Here is a 5,891-nt window from a genome sequence, read left to right as displayed (position 1 = left end):
CACATACCTCAGACCCAAACCTAAATTGTAAAATGTACCACTACTCTTCCAGCATTTCATTTATCATCTCAACCTGATGCTGAAGATCAGTGTTTTCCTCTTCTAAAAGACGAATCCGGTGTGCCATGGAAGCTAAACTGGCATCCTGAATCTCTCTCCAGCATTCCTCCATGCGGGCAACTGTGCGGTAGTTGTAGTCGCATATGCTATATCCAGTTGCTGCTACCATTTTCTCCAACATTGCAAATGATACTTCCTAACGAGCCACTCGCACATCCGCTGAAGTGGGTCCATGTGCAACGAGCTCCAGACCCCTGCTGTTATAAGGCAAAACCACGATGAACGCAAAGCGAACGGCCTCCTCACTAGACCTGTTCTCCTGGCATACGAAAATGGGAGCTCCGATGCCAAGGGATGAGCATGCACGCATTAGCAACAACTCCATGTCCTCCACGTGCAAGAAAGGTCCCTCCTTCATTAGACAGCCTTCGACACCACCTGCATCAGAAAACCAAATTCAATTCCTTAATCTCTCAAACCAATCATACTTTAAAAGCTAACAAAACCTTTCTAAATCAAATATTCATAGACCTCCTAAGGCATACAAGTTGCTGCTGCCACCACGAACATCCAGACTAGTTGATGAGCTCCCACGGGTGTCTTCAGTTTCATAGGACGGCGGGCTTCCATAGACCGGTAGTTGGATCGGATTCGGAAGGTTTTGCCCGAGGTCTCCCTATTGATGTTCCTCCCCTGCCTCGATAGTAAGCTGCTGAGGCTCCCCCCCCCAAAATCTGCTGGTTCTGCAACGGCCCCAAACCACGCCTTAGCCTCATCCAAGTCTTTGAAACCCTTGTAGTCGTTGTTCTTAAACTCGGTTACCTGACGCTTGCACTCTAACCATGTGCCGTATATGCCAGGAACACGCCCCCTCCTCACCGCATAGTATTGAAATCGGCCACCTTCCATTCTTGCTTGCTCTGTGATGTGAATTCTCTAATGAGTGTTCAACGACAAATCTAGGCACCCCAAGGACTATATAATCTAGCTTCAGTGTCTCACACAAAAGTATTCAATGTTGATGTAAAAACTCGGTGTGGGGTCCAACGAGTCTTGAAAAGCCTTCTTGAAAAAAGGCAAGCCTTCATGATGCTAATACCTGAGTAATATGGGGAGATACTGCACGCACTACAAGATATTTAGTTATTTGTGGAGGTTTTTTAATGGAGGTTTTTAAAAACTTCCATAAAATAATTTATTTGTGGCAATTTATCAAACTCCCAATCATGATTATGGACAAACTCCCACTTTTTATGCATAGTTAAAACTCCCATCCAAACAAAACGAACCCACCAAAAAAAAAAGAATGGTGAAACACTCCAAAAACCCTAAACAGAACATTTTCGATTCCAATGGAGGAGACACAGCGATGCCGCATCTCCAACTCATTCCGCCACCGCCGACTTACCCGCATCTGAGCCTACATCAACGCGCCACCGTGCCAGAGCTCTGAAGCCCAAGGCCAGCTCCCTCTCATTATGGCGCGTCATATCCGCGCGGCGTCGCTACTGCGTCGTCTTTTCCAGCAGGTTTTGCCACTTTTTCTGCTTTTGCTCCGGCGGATGTGAAGCACTCGGAGCATGGTTTGGGTGTAGACTCAGTGCCGATGGCTGAGGAGATCTGAGAGAAGAGCGAAACCGAGAGATTCAGAGAGGAGAGACAGCTCGCATCGCCATCGCCACTGCCGTCGCCATTGCGGTTTATCGCCTCTCCAGATCTGGTTGCAACGCCCAAGCCTCTGAGGATGTTTCGTTACGACCTCTTCGACGAGACGCAGAACAAGCTCGATTACATCCTCTCTCTCACTGTCGAGAACTTGCTCGGGCGCCGCCTCCATACTCTCGTCTTCAAGTCTGGTATAGCCAAGTCCATTCACCAGCGCTACATTAGGTCTTTTACATCTTTCAACATTTTCCCTCAATTTAGGATTTTTAAATTCTTAATTTTCTATCACTCATGTTTCTTTGTTTTTTTGTGCTTCCTGTAAAGTTTAGAATCTAACTTCCTAAACATTCAAATAGCTCAAAATTAAAGCCATAGAGGAGGTTGATTAAGCTGGAGGCTTTGGAGAAAGTCATCCATGAAAGAATAGGTTTGTTGTCTGTCATATAGCTCAAAATCTTACATATGTAAATTTCTAAGGTAATTGTCTTGCAAATAAGTATCTGCATAAATTTGCTGCTACTGACTGTGTAACCTTGTTGCATTATACAGATGCTCCCAGAGCACCTAGGCAGTGGTGGTTTGGCAAGGGGACTGACTTGACTCCTTCTTACATTTTCGAGGATGATGTTAAACACTTCCATTCGGTATATTCTCAATGCAAAAAATATTATTTCATGACATTTTTGTGATTTAGATTTAGAATTTTGGGGAGAAGTCAAGTAAAACACTAATGAACCATAGTTCTGCTGTTCTAAAATAGCACTTCACATTCATGTATTGATCGATCATTTGGAGGTTGTTATGTGCTCTGAAACTTTTCCTGCTCACTTTAATTTTCTGTTTAAGAACTGTATTTCATGTAATGAAACTTCTCTTCATGGCTAGGTTAAACTTAAAGAACTTGAAGCTGGTCTGCTTGAGAATAAGGCAAATAATTAGAAGTTGCAACACACCTACAACGAGCTGGTAGAATATAAGCTTGTTTTGGAGAAGGTAAGGTTTGCTAAGTACAACAATAATAGCTACAAATTGCCATCACCAAATTCGATAGGTTCTTCTATTTTTGAATTATATGCAGATTGTAAGTATAGATGGAAACATTATGCTTAGGCTCAACAGAGCAATGGGTTGCTTCTTCGCGTGTTTCAGGAACAACGATAACCATCGTTGCCGCATCACCTGACCGCCAACTCTTCTAGTTCCACCGTAAATCTTCTTTTTCTTTTTTTATATCTTAAATTTAGTTTAATTTTTTCCCTTTCGGCTCTTAGCTCTCAAGAATCTCTCAAGAAAATCATTGTTATTGTGGAAACTCATATTTAATCTTCTAATTGATGATTGAATCTCGGCTTTCTCAAATTGATGGATTTGAAATGGTGGAATTGAGCTGAATTTATGTATTTTTTTATTTGTTCTAATTTGAAAATTGGTATTGATTTTCAGGATGTTCTGGTATCTCGAAACAGCTATTCCTCTGTGTTTCGAGCTCAAGGTATTTCACTATTGCTTTTTTTCTCTTTGTTGTTACATTTTCTTAGTTTTTTATGTATATTTTTTTTTCTAATTTCTTTTACTGATAATGTGATTCACATTTGAAAAGAGAGAGAAGATTGTGCAATCAATTGTTGTTACATTTTCTTAGTTTCTTATGTATATTTATTTATATATTAATTCAATTTTCTTAGATACTCAAGTCTATACCTGTTTCAGTTTCAAAACCTAGTTTCCCCTAAGTGGGGCATTGAGGGAAGCATAATTAATTTTCTATTAGGCTATAAGAATAAAAATGAATCCGGTTGCATGTCTGAGTTCTATTGGACAAGTGTATGTTGTGAATTTATAAACCCTTGGGATATGTTTGAAATTATGGTAGATAAGGGAGTGGAGTGGTGGGAATGGAGTCTAAGGTGTGTTGCTAGTTTGATTTTTGAGATTAATGGAGAGAAGAGAAGGGCTTGAAGTGTAAAATGGATTAGTCTGAGAATTTCTTAATCTTTAGTATTAACACATACCAGGAACTAGTCAACTACAAGCAGCGTGTAATAACCTTAATTTGGAACCTCGTTTGTTTCATCAACTTTATTCAAACTTTACTTTTTATAACTCATTGATCACTCCTTCAATTTTGTACTAACATTTTAAAGAATAGTGTATCATCATGATATACTGGTGCACTGTCCAAATACATCCAAATTAAAAATTGTCTTAGTTTAGATGGATTATATTTAATTACGTATTTTCAATTGCAGGCCAAGTTTCTTAAAGCCTGTGGTACTTTACCAGGGACACCTATTGAAATTTGGAAAACATTTGAGAAACTGAAAGTGTCACCCTCTCCCAATAAACATTCTGAGCCATCAAAGTTTCATTCTTGGCTTCCGAATGAGTCTGTTGAGAAACTTCAACTGGATTTTCATTCAGTTAACCCCCAAACACCCTTGAAAAATTTTCAAGAATTGGGAGATAGTACAGACTCTTTTGAGCACACACCAGACAGGTTATTCATATCTTTCAGATGTTGAATTAATATACTATATATATGTATATATATTATTTGTTTCATTGTTAGCATGTTACATTCTTACTCTGTTTACAACTTTCATTATATACTTTTATGAGGTACAATTTTTTCTTTTGTTCTTTTCTTTTGTTTTTTGCTTCAAGTCTTAATTTTTTTTTGGTTTTGCTGTGTATTATTTCAGGCATATACGAGCGAGTTGCAACTTAAAGTGGATCACTTGCTGGAAAAGAATGCAAGACTCAAGAGACAGCAACAAAAGGCATGCATCTTCATTTATATACATAAATACACACATTTTAGTTACTAGTGATTTTGTTTGTTTATGTTTATGTTTCAATATTTCATCAAGTGAACCCTTATATTCATTTCGTTCTTGCAAAATGGGATCTGGTTTAACTTTGTGCGTTTGTATAGTGTGTTTCTAGTTTCTTATCATTGTACTAGTTTATCATGGAACAATCTAACAACTTGTAGCTTTGTGGCTTTCTGCTACTATTCTCAGTGCAAAACAGCTGAAGAAATGTTTAATAACTCTAGAACTTAGATGGTTTGTACATTATAGCTGTAATTTGTATAGTGTGTTTCTGGGATTTGACTCTCATGTGGCATTTGTATAGTGTGTTTCTAGTTTCTTAACTTTATTTGCGGTTGAAGATATGCTCTTCTGTCTATTGATGGTTATGTCATCTCATGCAGCTACATGGAGTAATATTCTATAGTTATAATCTTTTCTGTAGTTATATTCTATAGTTATAATCTCATGCAGCTTCTGTCTATTAAATGGTTATGTCATCTCATGCAGTTTCATGGTTATTAACCAATGAATATTCTATAGTTATGTCATCTCATGCAGTCCTTAATTTTATATTCTGTCTATTAAATATTTCTTTTTAATAATAAATTATTAGTAGTGTAATAATAGTGTAGATTAATTTTTAAAAATTATATTGACAGGTTTGAAAACTCCACGGATAGCTATTATTTTTAAAATGAAAAAGTCTTTTTGTGGGGGTTTTAAACCGTCACAAATATTGACCAAGAACTGTCACAAAAGTCCAATATAAAATCCCCCACTAAACACATATAAAACCTCCACTGAATAGATTGTGGAGGTTTTTAAAAACCCCCCACAAAAGACCTCGTGGCACCTCAAATTTTGGGGGTTTTAGAAACCTCCACAAACTATTTGGTGGGAGTTATAAACCTCCACAAATAAAAAAAAACTGCCACAAATAAACAAAAAGCTTGTAATGACGCCTTTAAACACTTTGATTACCAAATAAGCCTGCTGCATATAAATTATTAAAAAAAATTCAAAACATATAAATTAACATTGAGACTGCAAAATAACTACTACATACTCATTTACTTGGTTAAGTACATAACAGTCATATATTATTTATATTTATTAATATAACATAACTATATTTAATAGTTACTAATATAACATAATTATATTTTATTTTTAATACTTTAATTTTAACTTTCACTTAACATAAATCTATTTATATTTGTTGGTACTCTATTCATAATAAAAATTAATATCCATTTATTAAATTATAATAAAATATAAAACTTCATAATTTTTAAATATCTTGTTTATAATACAAATTAATATATATTTATTAAATTATAAATAACACAT

General features: G+C 36.4%; 1 long non-coding RNA gene across 3 annotated transcripts; it reads left to right on the top strand.

The window, feature by feature from the left end:
• Window positions 1-1,185: 1,185 nt before the first annotated feature.
• Window positions 1,186-4,943, top strand: LOC112711036 (uncharacterized). Of its 3 annotated transcripts, none has more exons than XR_003157178.3 (8): window positions 1,186-1,916; window positions 2,082-2,152; window positions 2,275-2,369; window positions 2,611-2,718; window positions 2,804-2,931; window positions 3,169-3,217; window positions 3,975-4,222; window positions 4,428-4,943. It is a non-coding gene; the product is annotated as an uncharacterized lncRNA (long non-coding RNA). The 3 variants fall into 3 exon arrangements; XR_003157177.3 differs by having other exon boundaries at window positions 1,248-1,950; window positions 2,055-2,152; XR_003157176.3 differs by having other exon boundaries at window positions 1,295-1,950.
• Window positions 4,944-5,891: the final 948 nt, after the last annotated feature.

Source organism: Arachis hypogaea, chromosome 9 (assembly GCF_003086295.3).
Source record: "Arachis hypogaea cultivar Tifrunner chromosome 9, arahy.Tifrunner.gnm2.J5K5, whole genome shotgun sequence".
NCBI lineage: Eukaryota > Viridiplantae > Streptophyta > Magnoliopsida > Fabales > Fabaceae > Arachis > Arachis hypogaea.
The sequence above is the reverse complement of the archived record's forward strand: the minus strand, read 5'-3'. Positions and strand labels throughout refer to the sequence as shown.